The sequence below is a fragment of the Pseudophryne corroboree genome, unplaced genomic scaffold (genome assembly GCF_028390025.1).
Source record: "Pseudophryne corroboree isolate aPseCor3 unplaced genomic scaffold, aPseCor3.hap2 scaffold_334, whole genome shotgun sequence".
NCBI classification, from domain to species: Eukaryota; Metazoa; Chordata; class Amphibia; order Anura; family Myobatrachidae; genus Pseudophryne; species Pseudophryne corroboree.
Genome location: NW_026970002.1, coordinates 483,080 through 503,720, shown reverse-complemented (window position 1 = coordinate 503,720; position 20,641 = coordinate 483,080). Strand labels below are relative to the sequence as shown.

The 20,641-nt window shown below is 46.2% G+C and overlaps 8 non-coding genes and 1 pseudogene across 8 annotated transcripts; all 9 read left to right on the top strand.

Moving 5' to 3' along the window:
* Positions 1-2,018: 2,018 nt before the first annotated feature.
* Positions 2,019-2,182, top strand: LOC135019238 (U1 spliceosomal RNA). The gene has a single exon (XR_010216831.1). It is a non-coding gene; the product is annotated as a U1 spliceosomal RNA (small nuclear RNA).
* A 152-nt stretch (positions 2,183-2,334) lies between these two features.
* On the top strand, positions 2,335-2,469 carry LOC135019430 (U1 spliceosomal RNA; annotated as a pseudogene).
* Positions 2,470-3,171: 702 nt separating this feature from the next.
* LOC135019226 (U1 spliceosomal RNA) lies at positions 3,172-3,335 on the top strand. Its single transcript, XR_010216819.1, has one exon. It is a non-coding gene; the product is annotated as a U1 spliceosomal RNA (small nuclear RNA).
* A 152-nt stretch (positions 3,336-3,487) lies between these two features.
* Positions 3,488-3,650, top strand: LOC135019411 (U1 spliceosomal RNA). The gene has a single exon (XR_010216977.1). It is a non-coding gene; the product is annotated as a U1 spliceosomal RNA (small nuclear RNA).
* A 670-nt stretch (positions 3,651-4,320) lies between these two features.
* On the top strand, positions 4,321-4,484 carry LOC135019543 (U1 spliceosomal RNA). The gene has a single exon (XR_010217091.1). It is a non-coding gene; the product is annotated as a U1 spliceosomal RNA (small nuclear RNA).
* Positions 4,485-4,636: 152 nt separating this feature from the next.
* LOC135019396 (U1 spliceosomal RNA) lies at positions 4,637-4,800 on the top strand. Its single transcript, XR_010216968.1, has one exon. It is a non-coding gene; the product is annotated as a U1 spliceosomal RNA (small nuclear RNA).
* Positions 4,801-5,467: 667 nt separating this feature from the next.
* Positions 5,468-5,631, top strand: LOC135019231 (U1 spliceosomal RNA). The gene has a single exon (XR_010216824.1). It is a non-coding gene; the product is annotated as a U1 spliceosomal RNA (small nuclear RNA).
* A 152-nt stretch (positions 5,632-5,783) lies between these two features.
* Positions 5,784-5,946, top strand: LOC135019440 (U1 spliceosomal RNA). The gene has a single exon (XR_010216998.1). It is a non-coding gene; the product is annotated as a U1 spliceosomal RNA (small nuclear RNA).
* A 671-nt stretch (positions 5,947-6,617) lies between these two features.
* LOC135019370 (U1 spliceosomal RNA) lies at positions 6,618-6,781 on the top strand. The gene has a single exon (XR_010216947.1). It is a non-coding gene; the product is annotated as a U1 spliceosomal RNA (small nuclear RNA).
* Positions 6,782-20,641: the final 13,860 nt, after the last annotated feature.

Sequence of the window (20,641 nt, the reverse complement as noted above, 5' to 3'; positions counted from 1 at the left end):
CATAGCCAACATGAGCCCCACACCGAAGGAGGGTGGAGGTGTTTAATGCGAACTAGGGGTCATCCAAGCGCCGCAAAAGGCCGCCATGCCCTGCACACCCCTTTTTTCTTTTCATATGCAGACGAGGGTTGAAGCCAACTTTGGCCCACTGCTTGGATGACATCACTATATGCATATCCGTCTTCTGCAGACCTTCCCCCAGGAATGCTTGTACTAGTTGTTGCATTTGGTTTGTTGTTTGGGGGTGCTTCAGTATTAGGCAGCCTTCTGCCCTCCCATGTTCATCTGAAAATATGTGTTCTCACTGCAGTTGTTGTCCCCAGATGAGAGTTCCCTTGTGCTGCCTCAGTTGAATCTCCTTTACTCTAAAACTTGTAAAACTTAGCAAAAGTGTTTACTAAATAGCTGCTCGGCAAAGTTGCAATGCCGAGACTCCCCGACCAGCTGCCCAGGATGAACCCACCTTTCTAGTAGAATGGGTCTTCACCTAATTCAGTAACGGCAATCCTGCCGTGGAATGAGCATGCTGAATCTTACCACAGATCCAGCGCATAATTGTCTACATGGAAGCAGGACACCCAATCCTGTTGGGAGCATACAGGACAAACAGAGCCTCTGTTTTCCTAATCTGAACCGTTCTGGTGACATAAATTTTCAAAGTTCTGACCACAGCCAGAGACTTTGACTCAACGAAGGTGTCAGTGGCCAAAGGCACCATGTGGAAAGATGAACCACCTTCGGCAGAAATAGTTGACGTGTCCTCAATTCTGCTCTATCTTCATGAAATATCAAATAAAGGCTCTTGTGATACTGCATGGTTTGTACTGTTTTCCATGTGCTCCCAGATCTTTCAAGCAAGAAGCATGGTCAAGAAAGTTCTGTTTGAAAAGAAACAACATTTACTGTCATTGTTATAGAATTTGGGAGAAAAAACAAGAAGAAATCTGCACTGTTGACGCACTGGACAGAATGAATGAATCATAAAATATAACCTTTATTAAGTATGTATTAAAATTGGATAAATATTAATATTATTATCCCAAACTGCAGTGAAACATAAAGGTTAAAATCACAGAACTAACATACATGTGCATAAGAAGAATAAAGAGATGTGAAAAAAAGGTTTAAAAAGCGTGTCCGTGTGTGATTATTTTTGAAGGCACAACCCTGGCGGGGTTGTTTATATAGATATATATGTTGCTAATAATCACTTTCTAGCGTAATGTTATTAAATAGCTGTTAGTATCTATGTCGTCAGGTACCACTGGGTCGTATCCTATATACTCCTGTGGGAAACTTGACTGCATAATTTGTGTTTCCCCTGGTCGGCTCTCGTATAATTCAGATCTCTTTGTCTCAGGTCTCTCTCCAGCCTAGTTTGCTGTCTGTTTCCACTTCTCTTTTCTTGAGCCGCTGCCTTCTATGCCCTTGTGCACTCTCCAGACTTCTCCTGTCTGCTTACTTTGTGCCTTCCAACGCACAATGCAAACTACAGGTAGTGCTGCAGGGCCCACACCCTTTTACTTGCCTTACAGAGCAGCTCTGGAGCTGTTACAGTGCCCAGCTGCAGCAAGAAATCAGCTTGAATGCTTCAGGGGCTGGGGCATAGCCAACATGAGCCCCACACCGACGGAGGGTGGAGGTGTTTAATGCAAACTAGGGGTCAGCCAAGCGCCGCAAAAGGCCGCCATGCCCTGCATGCCCCTTTTCTCTTTTCATATGCAGACGAGGGTTGAAGCCAACTTTGACCCACTGCTTGGATGACATCACCATATGCAAATCCATCTGCGGCAGGCCTTCCCCCAGGAATGCTTGCACTAGTTGTTGCATTTGGTTTGTTGTTTGGGGGTGCTTCAGTATTAGGCAGCCTTCTGCCCTCCCATGTTCATCTGAAAATATGTGTTCTCCCTGCAGTTGTTGTCCCCAGATGAGAGTTCCCTTGTGCTGCCTCAGTTGAATCTCCTTTACTTGACAGAGATGTGCCTGAGCAGCGGCCCTCCCCAGCCCTATCCCAAATCATACTTATTTTGCATAGGAGATACCATGGTCATGAAGATTGTTCTCCCAGGGTTAGGTTCATTTATTGCGTTCTGGGTATGCTGACCTCTGTGATTTCCCCAAATGTGGGAAACTCAACTGCATTATTTGTGGTAGTGGGGGACTGTGTTTGTGCTTTCCTCTGGTCAGCTCTGGTAAAAGTCAGATTTCTTTGTCTCAGATCTTCCTCTAGCCTTGTTCTTCTTTCAAGAGTTCCCTTGTGCTGCCTCAGTTGGATCTCCTTCACTTGACAGGGGGGTGCCCGAGCAGCGACCCTCCCCAGCTCTAGCCCAACTCCTACTTACCTGCCAGGTGAGATACTATGATCATGAAGTTGCTTCTCCCAGGGCAAGGCTCACCCATTGCACTCTGGGTGTGCTGCCCCTGCGATTTCCCCAAATATGGGAAACTTGATTGCATAATTTGTGTTTCCCCTAGTCGGCTCTCATATAATTCAGATCTCTTTGTCTCAGGTCTCTCTCCAGCCTAGTTTGCTGTCTGTTTCCACTTCTTTTTTCTTGAGCCCCTCCCTTCTATACCCTTGTGCACTATCCTGACTTCTCCTCCTGTCTGCTTACTTTGTGCCTTCCGATGCACAATGCAAACTACAGGTAGTGCTGCAGGGCCCACACCCTTTTACTTGCCTTACAGAGCAGCTCTGGAGCTGTTACAGTGCCAAGCTGCTGCAAGAAATCAGCTTGAATGCTTCAGGGGCTTGGGCATGGCCAACATGAGCCCCACACCGAAGTAGGGTGGGGGTGTTTAATGCGAACTAAGGGTCATCCAAGCGCCGCAAAAGGCCGCCATGCCCTGCATACCCCTTTTCTCTTTTCATATGCAGATGAGGGTTCCAGCCAACTTTGGCCCACTGCTTGGATGACATCACTGTATGCAAATCCGTCTTCTGCAGACCTTCCCCCAGGAATGCTTGTACTAGTTGTTGCATTTGGTTTGTTGTTTGGGGGTGCTTCAGTATTAGGCAGCCTTCTGCCCTCCCATGTTCATCTGAAAATATGTGTTCTCCCGGCAGTTGTTGTCCCCAGATGAGAGTTCCCTTGTGCTGCCTCAGTTGAATCTCCTTTACTTGACAGAGATGTGCCTGAGCAGCGGCCCTCCCCAGCCCTATCCCAAATCATACTTATTTTGCATAGGAGATACCATGGTCATAAAGATTGTTCTCCCAGGGTGAGGTTCATTCATTGCATTCTGGGTATGCTGACCCCTGTGATTTCCCCAAATGTGGGAAACTCGCCTGCATTTTTTGTGGTAGTGGGGGACTGTGTTTGTGTTTTCCTCTGGTCAGCTCTGGTAAAAGTCAGATTTCTTTGTCTCAGATCTTCCTCTAGCCTTGTTCTTCTTTCGAGAGTTCCATTGTGCTGCCTCAGTTTGATCTCCTTCACTTGACAGGGGGGTACCCGAGCAGCGACCCTCCCCAGCTCTAGCCCAACTCCTACATAACTGCCAGGTGAGATACTATGATCATGAAGGTGCTTCTCCCAGGGCAAGGCTCACCCATTGCACTCTGGGTGTGCTGCTCCTGCGATTTCCCCAAATGTGGGAAACTTGACTGCATAATTTGTGTTTCCCCTGGTCGGCTCTCGTATAATTCAGATCTCTTTGTCTCAGGTCTCTCTCCAGCCTAGTTTGCTGTCTGTTTCCACTTCTCTTTTCTTGAGCCGCTGCCTTCTATGCCCTTGTGCACTCTCCTGACTTCTCCTGTCTGCTTACTTTGTGCCTTCCAACGCACAATGCAAACTACAGGTAGTGCTGCAGGGCCCACACCCTTTTACTTGCCTTTCAGAGCAGCTCTGGAGCTGTTACAGTGCCCAGCTGCTGCAAGAAATCAGCTTGAATGCTTCAGGGGCTGGGGCATAGCCAACATGAGCCCCACACCGACGGAGGGTGGAGGTGTTTAATGCGAACTAAGGGTCATCCAAGCGCCGCAAAAGGCCGCCATGCCCTGCATACCCCTTTTCTCTTTTCATATGCAGATGAGGGTTCCAGCCAACTTTGGCCCACTGCTTGGATGACATCACCGTATGCAAATACGTCTTCTGCAGACCTTCCCCCAGGAATGCTTGTACTAGTTGTTGCATTTGGTTTGTTGTTTGGGGTGCTTCAGTATTAGGCAGCCTTCTGCTCTCCCATGTTCATCTGAAAATATGTGTTCTCCCTGCAGTTGTTGTCCCCAGATGAGAGTTCTCTTGTGCTGCCTCAGTTGAATCTCCTTTACTTGACAGAGATGTGCCTGAGCAGCGGCCCTCCCCAGCCCTATCCCAAATCATACTTATTTTGCATAGGAGATACCATGGTCATGAAGATTGTTCTTCCAGGGTGAGGTTCATTCATTGCATTCTGGGTATGCTGACCCCTGTGATTTCCCCAAATGTGGGAAACTCGACTGCATTATTTGTGGTAGTGGGGGACTGTGTTTGTGCTTTCCTCTGGTCAGCTCTGGTAAAAGTCAGATTTCTTTGTCTCAGATCTTCCTCTAGCCTTGTTCTTTTTTTGAGAGTTTCCTTGTGCTGCCTCAGTTGGATTTCCTTCACTTGACAGGGGGGTGCCCGAGCAGCGACCCTCCCCAGCTCTAGCCCAACTCCTACTTACCTGCCAGGTGAGATACTATGATCAGGAAGGTGCTTCTCCCAGGGCAAGGCTCACCCATTGCACTCTGGGTGTGCTGCTCCTACGATTTCCCCAAATGTGGGACACTTGACTACATAATTTGTGTTTCCTCTGGTCGGCTACTCGTATAATTCAGATCTCTTTGTCTCAGGTCTCTCTCCAGCCTAGTTTGCTGTCTGTTTCCACTTCTCTTTTCTTGAGCCCCTGCCCTTGCCCTTGTGCACTCTCCTGACTTCTCCTGTCTGCTTACTTTGTGCCTTCCAACGCACAATGCAAACTACAGGTAGTGCTGCAGGGCCAACACCCTTTTACTTGCCTTACAGAGCAGCTCTGGAGCTGTTACAGTGCCCAGCTGCTGCAAGAAATCAGCTTGAATGCTTCAGGGGCTGGGGCATAGCCAACATGAGCCCCACACCGACGGAGGGTGGAGGTGTTTAATGCGAACTAAGGGTCATCCAAGCGCCGCAAAAGGCCGCCATGCCCTGCATACCCCTTTTCTCTTTTCATATGCAGATGAGGGTTCCAGCCAACTTGGCCCACTGCTTGGATGACATCACCGTATGCAAATCCGTCTTCTGCAGACCTTTTCCCAGGAATGCTTGTACTAGTTGTTGCATTTGGTTTGTTGTTTGGGGGTGCTTCAGTATTAGGCAGCCTTCTGCTCTCCCATGTTCATCTGAAAATATGTGTTCTCCCTGCAGTTGTTGTCCCCAGATGAGAGTTCCCTTGTGCTGCCTCAGTTGAATCTCCTTTACTTGACAGAGATGTGCCTGAGCAGCGGCCCTCCCCAGCCCTATCCCAAATCATACTTATTTTGCATAGGAGATACCATTGTCATGAAGATTGTTCTCCCAGGGTGAGGTTCATTCATTGCATTCTGGGTATGCTGACCCCTGTCATTTCCCCAAATGTGGGAAACTCGACTGCATTATTTGTGGTAGTGGGGGACTGTGTTTGTGCTTTCCTCTGGTCAGCTCTGGTAAAAGTCAGATTTCTTTGTCTCAGATCTTCCTCTAGCCTTGTTCTTTTTTCGAGAGTTTCCTTGTGCTGCCTCAGTTGGATCTCCTTCACTTGACAGGGGGGTGCCCGAACAGCGACCCTCCCCAGCTCTAGCCCAACTCCTACTTACCTGCCAGGTGAGATACTATGATCAGGAAGGTGCTTCTCCCAGGGCAAGGCTCACCCAATGCACTCTGGGTGTGCTGCTCCTACGATTTCCCCAAATGTGGGACACTTGATTACATAATTTGTGTTTCCTCTGGTCGGCTCTCGTATAATTCAGATCTCTTTGTCTCAGGTCTCTCTCCAGCCTAGTTTGCTGTCTGTTTCCACTTCTCTTTTCTTGAGCCGCTCCCTTCTATGCCCTTGTGCACTATCCTGACTTCTCCCGTCTGCTTACTTTGTGCCTTCCAACGCACAATGCAAACTACAGGTAGTGCTGCAGGGCCCACACCCTTTTACTTGCTTTACAGAGCAGCTCTGGAGCTGTTACAGTGCCCAGCTGCTGCAATAAATCAGCTTGAATGCTTCAGGGGCTGGGGCATAGCCAACATGAGCCCCACACCGAAGGAAGGTGGAGGTGTTTAATGCAAACTAGGGGTCATCCAAGCGCCGCAAAAGGCCGCCATGCCCTGCACACCCCTTTTTTATTTTCATATGCAGACGAGGGTTGAAGCCAACTTTGACCCACTGCTTGGATGACATCACCATATGCAAATCCATCTGCTGCAGGCCTTCCCCCAGGAATGCTTGCACTAGTAGTTGCATTTGGTTTGTTGTTTGGGGGTGCTTCAGTGTTAGGCAGCCTTCTGCCCTCCCATGTTCATCTGAAAATATGTGTTCTCCCTGCAGTTGTTGTCCCCAGATGAGAGTTCCCTTGTGTTGCCTCAGTTGAATCTCCTTTACTTGACAGAGATGTGCCTGAGCAGCGGCCCTCCCCAGCCCTATCCCAAATCATACTTATTTTGCATAGGAGATACCATGGTCATGAAGATTGTTCTCCCAGGGTGAGGTTCATTCATTGCACTCTGGGTATGCTGACCCCTGTGATTTCCCCAAATGTGGGAAACTCGACTGCATTATTTGTGGTAGTGGGGGACTGCGTTTGTGCTTTCCTCTGGTCAGCTCTGGTAAAAGTCAGATTTCTTTGTCTCACATCTTCCTCTAGCCTTGTTCTTCTTTCGAGAGTTCCCTTGTGCTGCCTCAGTTGGATCTCCTTCACTTGACAGGGGGTGCCCGAGCAGCAATCCTCCACAGCTCTAGCCCAACTCCTACTTACCTGCCAGGTGAGATACTATGATGTTCACTGTTAGGGCAATCAGGATGTGGAATTCCCTGCCAGGGAAGGTGGTAATGGCGGACTCTGTAATTGGATTTAAAAAAGGAATGGATACATTTCTGAATGAAAAAGCTATCCAAGGTTATAATACTTAAAATATCAACATGGTTAATCCGGGGGTAACATGAGTTATAGTAGCTAACTAGTCATAAAACATTATTCAGCAAGTATGTAGAATCATCACAACTTAAAACAGGTTGAACACGATGGGCAATTTGCCTCTATTCAACCTCAAAAACTATGTTACTATATGTTACTATATTACTATGTTACTGTAGTATACAGAACACCACAATGTAATGAGCAGTGATAGTGAGCACTGATGAGGATACTAGAACTGACACTGAGCAGCAAGATGCAGCACTGGACTATTAGTAATGTACTGTAGTATGCTGAGCACCACAATGCAGCACAAGACAATGAGCAGTGATACTGAGCACTGATGAGGATACTACTGAGAACTGACACTGAGCAGGAGAGACACACTACTAGTATTACTGAGCAGCAATAAGTAACCACTGATACTGAGCACTGATATTGAGATTTCCACTGAGAGAACATAGCCACGTCCTCTCCGCTCTCTCTTCAATGCACGAGTAAAAATGGCGGCAACGCGCAGCTCTTTATATGGAATCCGAATCTCGAGAGAATCCGACAGCGGGATGATGACATTTTCCCTTGTTCAGGTTTTCCGAGTCAGGCGGGAACAACCGAGCCTGCCTCGGACCAGTGTAAACCACGTGGAGTTCGTCGGGAATTCGGTTCTCGGAGAACCGAACCCGCTCCTCTCTACCTTATACCCATCAATTTTTTTATTTTCAATCTAAGCCCCTGCAGTTTTCTGTAAGCATCTGCTTCGCTATGATGATCAACAAGTCACAAGGGCAAACACTCAGGGCTTGAGGCGTAGATCTTAGGACCAGCTGCTACAAGCATGGCAGAGGTGTCACTATCACTGGTGACACCCAGAGAGGTGGCGAAGGAGATTGTAATGCAGTGCGCGCAGATAAGCAGCGCAATGGTAAAAAGGAGGCATGGTTTCATAGGTAGGGGCGTGGCCTGGTGGCCTGAATCTACATTTTGTTGCTCCGGGTGTCCCGGGGGTTGGGGGCTGCACCCGGGGACTAGTGTGTGTGCGGTGCTGGCTCCTGCACAGTGACAGGGCATGGCCACCCAGCATGACGCCTCCATTCTTGACCATGCTGTAATTGCAGTCGCACTGCAGTTCAGCGTGATCATAAAAAATGGTGTAGCCTCCTGCTGGTGCAGACTGTATGTGCGCGCAGGAAGCCGCCACCATTTTTGTGATCACAGCGGCTGAATGTGATGTCATACAGCCGCTGTGACCACGCCCCCTGTGTCTCCTCCGTTGCAGACCCCATTTTGAAGCCTTGCCCCCGCACCGCTCCATCCCTGACTTGGAAATGGAGTGTTGCTGACCCCCCTCTCCCCCCCCCGCCCCGATTGACAGGCAGAGGTGATCGCATTCTCTGCGGGGTGCCGCAGAAAATGCAGGCACATGCGTATGCTGTTAGCAATTTTTGCAGTTGGATCGCTTATTGTGATTGCATTCCAACCTGAATCAGGCCCTATTACCTATCACAATGCGCTGCGGGCAGTACAAAATTGGGTTAATATAGGAGTAAAACTCCCAGACCTGTGCTCCTTAACTGTACCTGGTGGCTAGTGGAGCGGCTGCCCAGTAATCAGTGTCCACGCCAGTGCGCACACGGTCCACCCCCTACGGCCACGCTCCCCTTCATCAGCGGCCTCGTGATCCGGAAGGGCGGTGTGTGTGTGACTGACCTTAGGAAGAAACTGGAGCCTCCGCTGCAGTGACCCAGCAACCAGGGCACGGGAGTATACAGCGCCGCTGGGAGTGATGAAGCTGCAGTAAAGATGTCTATTAGACCTAGCCTGCTGCAGCCCTTGTAGATTCTCATAAAACAAGTTCTTCTTTTCTTGTCAAAATTAATAGCTAAGAATAGGCTGCCTGAGGCAGGCCCCTGTTAAGTGGCCTGCTACTGAAGGCACCAACTACAAACTGAGCTCCCTGTTCATGGAAGCGGGGTTATAGAGGAGGATGCGCTGAGCATCTTGGGAACAGTCAAAAGCTTTGAGCCGGTTGGTGCCTCAGATCAAGATCCTACTCTACACCCCAATGTGAATCCTTGTGGAGTCCAGTGTACCCCACAGAAGAAATTAATGTGTCACACCCATTGGCAGCAACCTTAGAATAGCTGCTGACGGGCACAATTGAGAAAGGAAGGGGGGGGGGGACATTTGAATCCAGCACATAGATGCAATTCAAATATGTAATTTGTACCTTCCTATTTTAAAATATAATGGATGAACCTCACCCTGTGAGAACAATCTTCATGATCAAGAGATCTCATATGCAAAATAAGTATGAGTTGGGATAGGGCTGGGGAGGGTGGCTGCTCGGGCAGCCCCTCCCCCGTCAAGTTAAGGAGATTCAACTGAGGACGCACAAGGGAACTCTCGTCTGGGGACAACAACTGCAGGGAGACCACATCTGTTCAGATGAACATGGGAGGGTGGAAGGCTGCCTAATATTGAAGCACCATCAAATATCAAACCATATGCAACAACTAGTACAAGCATTCCTGGGGGAAGGTCTGCAGAAGACGGATTTGCATACGGTGATGTCATCCAAGATGTGGGCCAAAGTTGGCTGGAACCCTCATCTGCATATGAAAAGAGAAAAGGGGCATGCAGGGCATGGCGGCCTTTTGCGGTGCTTGGATGACCCCTAGTTCGCATTAAACACCCCCACCCTCCTTTGGTGTGGGGCTCATGTTGGCCATGCCCCATCCCCTGAAGCATTCAAGCTGATTTCTTGCAGCAGCTGGGCACTGTAACAGCTCCAGAGCTGTTCTGTAAGGCAAGTAAAAGGGTGTGGGCCCTGCAGCACCACCTGTAGTTCGCATTGTGCGTTGGAAGGCACAAAGTAAGCAGACGGGAGGAGAAGTCAGGATAGTGCGCAAGGGCATCCTTTTCTCTTAGTCCGTAGAGGATGCTGGGGTCACATTAAGAACCATGGGGTATAGACGGGATCCGCAAGAGACATGGGCACTTTAAGACTTTCAAAGGGTGTGAACTGGCTCCTCCCTCTATGCCCCTCCTCCAGACTCCAGTTATAGGAACTGTGCCCAGGGAGACGGACATTTCGAGGAAAGGATTTATTGTTAAACTAAGGTGAGCATCTTACCAGCTCACACCTTAAGCATGCCGCAGAACGTGGCATTCAACAGAACACAAGCCAACGGCATGAACAATTGCAGCAAAAAGCTGACCAGAACCATAACATAACATGTGTATAACCACAAGTAATAACTGCAGACACAGTATGGACTGGGACGGGTGCCCAGCATCCTCTACGGACTAAGAGAAAAGGATTTACCTGTAGGTATTAAAATCCTATTTTCTCATACGACCTAGAGGATGCTGGGGTCACATTAAGAACCATGGGGTTATACCAAAGCTCTTGAACGGGTGGGAGAGTGCGTACGACTCTGCAGCACCGAATGACCCAACTTGAGGTTATCATCAGCCAAGGTATCAAACTTGTAAAACTTAGCAAAAGTGTTTACTAAATAGCTGCTCGGCAAAGTTGCAATGCCGAGACTCCCCGACCAGCTGCCCAGGATGAACCCACCTTTCTAGTAGAATGGGTCTTCACCTAATTCAGTGTCAAAGTCAGAAAAATGTCTTAGTGCACACTGCCATATTTGCACCGCACACTGGTCCGTGCTGCGCATGCGTACGCTCTCCCGTGGAAGCGCATACCCGCAATAGCGTGCACTCGCACGCGCAGTATGCGCATTTACGGTAGAGTTTATGTGATCGTAGCGTGCGACTCATTCGTTACAGATGTTCACAATTAATGTAGTTTATAGATCATGGTCCCTTTGATAGATTCTGTAAGTTTGGTTAAAGTACAATGTCCCAGAGCTGAGGAATCCCTCCTTATATCGTACGAAGGGTCTAACAGGAATTATACAGCAGTGTTTGGTACCCATCGGAAGAGTATTTAATTAGCAATATTCCGGTGTTGGTTTGGAGCGTATTAATCGCTCGTGCGAATAGTTATGGACATAAGAAGTTTATGTCCATTTCTATGATTTGCACATACTCAGGTATGCGGCGGGAAACCCAGTTCCCCACCCACCTGAGCTGTTGGAAATCAGCACAGCCCACCTGTATGAATCAACCTATGACCTTTGGTTACAGTACAGGGCCGAATTCCTGTGTCCAATAAACTGTAGGATTGTAGGGACTAGGAGATTGCATTGTGTGTGGGGCATAAATAGGCAGACCGACCACATCCAGCTCTCACTCTCTCATCAACGGTTATCTGCTGATAATCGGGAGCTGGATATCGAGGCGCAGGCGATCATACCCTTTGTGCGTAAGTTCTCTCCGTAATCATTGTCTTTCTGTGAGCCAATTTCTCTCTCTCTCTCTCTCTGTGTCTATTTCTCTCTCTCTATTCTCTCTTTTCTCTCATATCTCCCCTAGACTAAACTTTATAGTATTGTATTGTATTGTGTTAAACCAGGATAGCATTGTAGTTTATCCCTTAGTTAGGTGTTTGGTTAGGAAGTCTTTGTTATATTGTAGTGTATCATTTGTACTGTGTTACTCTTTTACAAGTAGACTAGATATAATACAGATAATAGGCTTTGGAACCCTAAACCAGTATCTGTGTATTTACTATAGTGTTAAGTGTTCACTTGAGCGTCGGTGACGCACAAGCAGCTTTGTAGATAGTCAGGTTACACAAGGTTGCACTTACACCCTGTACTCACATTAAGGTATTCTGTGTGTTTCATCGGTATAAGGTTTAATATCAAGGTATAGTGTTGTGAGCGTCTGCACCGCTGGTGACCTCCTCGTGGTCTCTAGCGTATGCTACGTTACAGCGAATCTTTCCCCTAGACATAACCAATAACGTGTCCTGTGATCACTAGGCCGTGAGCGAACGTGACGCTTGAGCGTCTCGCTTACCGCTGAGCGATCGTTACGCAAATAGCGTACCATTACGGTACTTCTTGAGCAAACAGCGTACAGTGTTCTTAGCTTCATAAAGGGTTGTTTATACGACAAGGAATTTAGCATTGTCAATTGCGGGCTCGTCCGGTCCTTTTCACATCTGCACTAGGTAGATCAGCAGACGTTATCCCCCAGCAAAAGGGTGGGAGGTTGTCTCGCAGTTGCTGACGGGATAAGCGTCTGCTTCGCTTAGGTAAAGAGTGCTGAAGGAATCCGGTAACCGGAAGTAAGAACAAAACGCTTGTGTCTTTTAAAACTGTTTATTTTTCTTTTGTCTTGCGTACGCACGCATATATCTGCATTTCTGTTTCATTTTCGTATATCACTATTCCTGTTTGCCAAATTTTATAGTTGATAGAAAGTGCTAAAAGGAGATTTGCTGTTATTTAATAAGTAGAGGTAATAGTTAAAGTATAGAACAAACACACGGTTTGTCTGAGATACAAGGCAGTCAGTGTGGATTGCGGTAGATGATCAGGGATCATCTACATTGATAAATAAATATATTGTGTTACGGTGGATCCTTTGCATTGCGTACACGTGTCGCTAACAAAGACTAGCGTACGCAATCCAAAAGGCAGACGCACGCAGCGTACACTACGCAACGTAGCGTCTGGTTACGCCCACGTAGCTCAAGTCACGAAAAGTTGAATTAGCGCAAAGCGATAATTAGCGCAAAGCGATAATTAGCGCAAAAGCGATAAGTAACGCACAGCGGTAGATAACGCGACGCGGTAAATAACGCAAATCTATTTTTTGGAAAATCTGAAAATTTAGTTTAACAGATCCTGCTCCTAATTGGTAACACTCTTGGCCTGAAGACAATTTCTGCGCAGAAATAGATATAGAAACAAAAGTGTACATGTGTTGAGTGAGTGTGTTTTGTATACAAAAGTTTATATAACTTTAAGGTGGAACCAAAAGGAAAGTCGGGTACTCGTTAAGGAACATACGTGTAAGTGACATATACGGTGGCCAGGGAGGCATCTCTGGTTAAATAATATTTGAGCATTAGAGTATAGCGGACCATAAGGTAAGGGTAACAGACCAGGAGGTCATAAGGAACAGACCAGGAGGTCATAAGGTAAAAAGGTCCGCTATAAAAGTCCAGTGGCACAACGCCTGGGGTGTTGGTGCAGAACCCATATAGGCCATACAAGCTCTGGTTGAAGGAATCGCAGCCGGAAACATCGATTCCATTGATCTTTCAGTACATGACAAGTAGTGCTCGTATACTGAACGATTGGACCGCACGTTATTGTGTGCAGTAGTTAGTAATCTGACCTAATACCATTAGAGTAAAGTGGTCACAAACGCTATCTGTACATTCTGACGTGATTTGTGTAATTTTTTATTTTTGGAAGGGAAGTTCGCTGGTCACTCAGGAACTATCTAACAACCCCAACTTTACTGGAAAGAGTAAGTGTCCTGCGGGTAACCCTCATATGTTCCAGTAAACTAAAGGTTCACAGGGGCCCTGGGTTGGGTACCACAGCTCTGGTTTACAGTGATTGCGGCATAGGCCAACGTGGGCGAGAAGTAAGTGGGGTACTTGATAAACCACCACCGCCGGCCTGCCCAAGGACATCTTGGTTTGTTTGTAAGGGTGCGCTGAAAGCCTTGATATTCAAGGAGGAATAAGCAACGCCTGCAGATTATGGGGGCCATTTGTTCAGGTAGGGGGCGATCAACCCAGGTTCAGGTTGATTCAGAGAACCGATCCATCGGGTCGGCACGATATGTGATGTGTAAGAAATATGGAAATCACGCTGAAGTTTTTTGTGATGAATGGGAGAGAATGACTGTACAAGACAGGGACAAGTTCCCAAGAATAGGTAGCTTCAGTCCAGAGGTGTTACAAAATTTAAGGAGGAGGATAAGTCTCGTTGAATCAACGAAGAGACAAAATAAACATTATGAATATTTACAGTTATGGCAACAGGAAAGTGAATTACAAAGAGAGTCTATTGACTTTTCTGACTCTTATCTTGAGAGGAGAGACATGGCATCGGGAGAGGAGTTGATTGCGGAGAGAAAAGCACAAGGGTGGAACAATAAAAACGCTCTTAGCAACTGTAATATAGATTATAAGAATAAGTGTAATAAATGTAACAATGATTATTGTAATACTGTTGAATGTACAACTATTAACCTGTGCCAGTTGCACCCCATGTCAAACCTCCCTCAGGAATACAAACAAGACAGTGAGCCCAGAACGATGTCAGCACCTCTTCCAACAACCATCACAGAAGCCATCCAGGTGGACACGACCAAATGGGTAAAGGCAATAATCGAACCCCCTAACGGAGGGTCAGGTGAGGTCGTGTCCACAGGTACGTACAATGTTTCATATCACGCACAAACAGATGTACCCCATATTGTAAGGCCAACACAAGATGATGGAACTGAGCTCAATCTGGCCAGGGTGATCTCAGTCCCCAATGGGAAGACTGACGATCAGGGAATCATTCCCGTCAAGGACAGTGCAATGCGCTGTCTCTTGTCCCGGACCGAATTGAGATCAATTGTGTCTGAATTTCCTGATCCTAGGAAAAATCTAGCCAAATGTCAAAGGTTTATAAAAGAACTAGGAAACGCCACAGAACCCACCAACAAAGAGTGGCGGACAGTGCTGAGGGCATGTTTGCCCTCCAGGGTTGACCCTGAAAAGTTCATTGCTGATTGTAAATTAAACTCAGAGGTACCTTGTACGGAGGAACACAATCAGGAATGTATTAGGCAGATTAACCGACAGTTAGGAATATATTTCCCAGCTGCTGTCAAGTGGAATGAAATTTTCTCCATAAGACAAAACGAAAGGGAAAATGTTTCTAATTATTTCAATCGAGCACTGCAAATAATGGCTGGAAACACTGGGATCACGGACATCAAGACAAATGCACAACATAGAAGAATAGCGGTTAAGGTATTAATGAATGGTTTAAAAGATGAATTAAAAACAAGGGTACAGACCACCAACCCAAACTGGAGAGATATCTCGGTGACTGCACTAAGAGAGGCCGTCATCAATCAGGATCAGAATATCACCAGATACAGAGGGTCACAAAGAGATAAGTTAATGGCAGCAAAAATACAGGCCCAAACCACAAGACCACCCCAACAAAAGCCCCACACCCCTGCGAGAAATCCAGATATGGTAGTCTGTTACCATTGTCATAGAAAGGGACACATTGCAAGAGATTGTAGATCACGAGAAAGACCACACCATAATCATAAAAACCAAGGAACCAGGGAAGCACAGGGGAAACGATTGATGATGATGAGCATCCGAGCGTTTGAGGAGGCATCAAATCAGCCAAGACCCCATTTCACTGACACTTGGAGGAAGCCCAGGATTTGTTACCATTGTAGGAGAGAAGGGCATTATGCCCACAACTGCAACAGCCCACATAAAGTTAGACCCCCTAGACCAAGAAATGAGCAAAATTACAACACACACCATTATAATCAAGAATCACATAGGCAGGAAAGGTGATTGTTAGGAATGGAGGCAAGCCTGAGGTAACGGTTAATGAAGTGGGAGGTCATTCACTGAAGACACGGGAATGACCAGGTTAAACGTTGTAAATGTATTTGTGAAAAATGTTTTTCCCTTTTCTCACTCTCTATCCCCATCTCTGACGATTATTGGTAAGAATTCAAACATTGCATATTCGCCTGGTCCTTGCAGAAGTCTACCAAACCCCAGCATGACCTATCCACCACAATGTATTCTGGCCAGATACAGACAGTGGAATAATGCAAGTGCTGGTGGGGAGGGACTGCTCAAGGAAACCATTAGACACGTAGATATGACAGCCTAATAAGTCTGACAATGTTTTTCTAATGCTAACAATGTTTTCTTAATGTTGACAATGTTTAAAAATGTTTTGTTTCTCTTTTCTCATTGGTGGTTATTGTCGAGTTATGTAATGTATATATGCACATGAATTGTTCTCTATCTCTTTTGTTTTTTTTGTTGTCTCTCTCTTCCCACTCATGTTTCCATGGTTTAAAGATGGTATGTCATCCCTCAGTTGGACCAATGGTAATGCCAGATTTTTTCTCCTTACAGAAAGATCGCCGGTTAGGAAGGAATATTGCATCACCAGAATGTTCGTTTGGAAGACTGAGAGACAGCACCTTTGAGAGGACAGCAGAACAAGAAGAACAACAAGACGAGAGAACGTATTATCGTAACAAGTTCTCTCCCCCTCAAACTGTTTTCTTATACCCCCTTTACAAATTTCTTCTTTTCTCCTCCTGTAAGATGGACTTGCCCCAAGAGACTGTGATATGGATTTTCCCGTTAACCATGATGTTGACCAGAGCAGTCTGTTTCGGTGAGAGTACCAGTGAGGTCGAGAAAGGATCCAGAAAGGTCCTGATGACTGAGACGGAGGTGTAAATTTCCAATAGCAACCCAATCACCAAGCAAAGGCGAGTACCGGGCACGATCTGACAACCATGTTATTTGTAAACAACTGTGAAGGAATGTTAGTTCAAAAAGAAAGTTGTATCTGTAGGCTCTGTAACAAAGTAATGCCAATCCAGTTTTAATATCCATATGGACCGGCATCCATTGAGTGACTATCACTCCTTAGTGGGTAATGTGTTAAATAAGACCGATTGTTGGGTATGCTCTCAAGTACCTCAGGGACACAGCAAATCAGGGCTAGTACCATTTCCTTTAACGTTAGGGGAGGTACTTGAGCTAAGTGGTGGGAGACCGGTGGACCGGAGGTTTAACATCTCCAGCCCTCCTAGTTTGAAGCTCCACCAATACCATGTGGATAGGTCCCTCTTATGTTTTAACATCTCCAATCCCAGAAAACCGGGAAATTGGGAAGTGTCATGGAGCAACCTTACCATGACCTTTTCACACAGAGCAGATAGAATGCCTACAGATACAGAGCTCGTACGCCACATAGCCAGTAGAGGAAAATCATTCCGGTATCGATATACCTTAGGAAATAGGATTACTAAAGTTGGAGAGGTATCACCAGGATACTGTGCACATATCGTACAAACTGATACGTGCATTAGACAGATGGAAGAATTAGGGTCAGGAGATTTCACCTGGAAGGTTTGTAACATGGTCATGTCCTTCTCCGTCCCTTATGTTCTCCCCGATGATGCATATTTCATATGCGGGAGAAAGGCGTACAAGTGGCTTGCCCCAAACTCTGAAGGATTGTGTTATATTGGAAAAGTATTGCCTGAAGTGATGACTGTAACACATGACAAAATGAAAGACATACACCGTGGTGCCCAAGCTCCTTATACTCACACTCACTACGAGCACCTCGTTAAAAGACAACTGTCAGAAAGGTTAGAGCATCCGGCCTCTGATCTTATCCATGAATCCACCGGGATTCAGGTTCTGGTAGCGTTAGATTTCACTCGCACCGCTCGAGGTGTGATGAATTATAGATACATTTCCGCACTCGCCAATTTGTTAGATAATATCACTGAAATGTATGATGACACGTTTAGATACACTGGAAGAGAACTTCAAGCTTACAAAACAGAACTAGTTCAGCATAGGATGATTCTTAATTATCTTACAGCAGTAACAGGCGGATATTGTGTTACATTGGCAACACAGTACGGCATAAAGTGTTGCACGTATATCACAAATAGCACCGAGGATCCGGTAGAGGTCATAGACCAAAAGATGGACGATATTCTGCAATTAAAGTGGGAATTTCGTCGAAAACACAATCTCACCCTTGCTGCTGTAGGTAATGAGCTGACTAGTTGGGTGTCATGGTTGAACCCGCGAAATTGGTTCTCCGGTTTAGGAGACTGGGCTCAAGGAGTCATAATGGATGTTGGAAAGTTTCTCCTATGTATTTTGGGTGTCGTTATATCTATTGGATTGATATTTAGATGCGGGCAGGCTTTGATGAGGTGCAAGCAAAGTACGAAAGTGATGAGCTTAAGGAGTGAGGAAACTGTAATTAACCTGGATTTGATTTATGACCCAATGCTAGAAACCATGACGTAATGATGTAATGAGTATACGGTCCGCCTTTCACCCATTTCTATGTTTTCCTCCGAGGTACAAAGACCCACGTAGACGAAGGATTTGATGAGCCAAGGGGCCGACAACGGAAAGATGGAAAGAAGAAGAGCAGACGACCTGATATACAAGATTTTGATGGACAATGCCATGGGTACCCCAGTTTCCCTAGGAACTTTAAAATCACGCTAGCCCAACATTTTTTGTAAATCCATGGACGTTGTTTGCTTTACTCACGATTTATGAGCAAAAGCACAAAGAAGAAGACTCCAATCAACCGACACCAATCAAGACCCCAATCGACGAACGTACATTAACCTGACATAGAATATCATTGCATTTTTCGTAAGTGTTCTTTATCTTCATCTCTGCAACCCTCAGGTAATAACACACATAGTCGATAGGGAATACAGGCACAGATAGCAGCAACCACATACCCCCCCCAATTCATGTATCATCAACTAAAATGTGCATCCCCATTGTGTTACAACCACAGCCGAAATGAGCTCGGTAGAGTTTGACAGCCCATCCACAGACCTGTACCACAGGATAAGAAGGAATTCAAATGTATACTTCGCAATACCTCGAAGCTTGATTTACCACACGTACGGCACGATGATACATGACCCTCCAAACATGGACTCATACACACATGCTCCTACTCTCTCACTAGGTCATACCCTTTTCACACCTACTCCTCTCTTCTTCCTTACCCCACCATGGAAATCAATTAACCCCTGACTTACATTTTTCTCCTTAAATATTTTGTGGCAGTTATTATTGACTGCCAAAGGGTGGACTGTCAAAGTCAGAAAAATGTCTTAGTGCACACTGCCATATTTGCACCGCACACTGGTCCGTGCTGCGCATGCGTACGCTCTCCCGTGGAAGCGCATACCCGCAATAGCGTGCACTCGCACGCGCAGTATGCGCATTTACGGTAGAGTTTATGTGATCGTAGCGTGCGACTCATTCGTTACAGATGTTCACAATTAATGTAGTTTATAGATCATGGTCCCTTTGATAGATTCTGTAAGTTTGGTTAAAGTACAATGTCCCAGAGCTGAGGAATCCCTCCTTATATCGTACGAAGGGTCTAACAGGAATTATACAGCAGTGTTTGGTACCCATCGGAAGAGTATTTAATTAGCAATATTCCGGTGTTGGTTTGGAGCGTATTAATCGCTCGTGCGAATAGTTATGGACATAAGAAGTTTATGTCCATTTCTATGATTTGCACATACTCAGGTATGCGGCGGGAAACCCAGTTCCCCACCCACCTGAGCTGTTGGAAATCAGCACAGCCCACCTGTATGAATCAACCTATGACCTTTGGTTACAGTACAGGGCCGAATTCCTGTGTCCAATAAACTGTAGGATTGTAGGGACTAGGAGATTGCATTGTGTGTGGGGCATAAATAGGCAGACCGACCACATCCAGCTCTCACTCTCTCATCAACGGTTATCTGCTGATAATCGGGAGCTGGATATCGAGGCGCAGGCGATCATACCCTTTGTGCGTAAGTTCTCTCCGTAATCATTGTCTTTCTGTGAGCCAATTTCTCTCTCTCTCTCTCTCTGTGTCTATTTCTCTCTCTCTATTCTCTCTTTTCTCTCATATCTCCCCTAGACTAAACTTTATAGTATTGTATTGTATTGTGTTAAACCAGGATAGCATTGTAGTTTATCCCTTAGTTAGGTGTTTGGTTAGGAAGTCTTTGTTATATTGTAGTGTATCATTTGTACTGTGTTACTCTTTTACAAGTAGACTAGATATAATACAGATAATAGGCTTTGGAACCCTAAACCAGTATCTGTGTATTTACTATAGTGTTAAGTGTTCACTTGAGCGTCGGTGACGCACAAGCAGCTTTGTAGATAGTCAGGTTACACAAGGTTGCACTTACACCCTGTACTCACATTAAGGTATTCTGTGTGTTTCATCGGTATAAGGTTTAATATCAAGGTATAGTGTTGTGAGCGTCTGCACCGCTGGTGACCTCCTCGTGGTCTCTAGCGTATGCTACGTTACAGCGAATCTTTCCCCTAGACATAACCAATAACGTGTCCTGTGATCACTAGGCCGTGAGCGAACGTGACGCTTGAGCGTCTCGCTTACCGCTGAGCGATCGTTACGCAAATAGCGTACCATTACGGTACTTCTTGAGCAAACAGCGTACAGTGTTCTTAGCTTCATAAAGGGTTGTTTATACGACAAGGAATTTAGCATTGTCATCAGTAACGGCAATCCTGCCATGGAATGAGCATGCTGAATCTTACCACAGATCCAGCGCATAATGGTCTACATGGAAGCAGGACACCCAATCCTGTTGGGAGCATACAGGACAAACAGAGCCTCTGTTTTCCTAATCTGAACCGTTCTGGTGACATAAATTTTCAAAGTTCTGACCACAGCCAGAGACTTTGACTCAACGAAGGTGTCAGTGGCCAAAGGCACCATGTGGAAAGATGAACCACCTTCGGCAGAAATTGTTGACGTGTCCTCAATTCTGCTCTATCTTCATGAAAGATCAAATAAA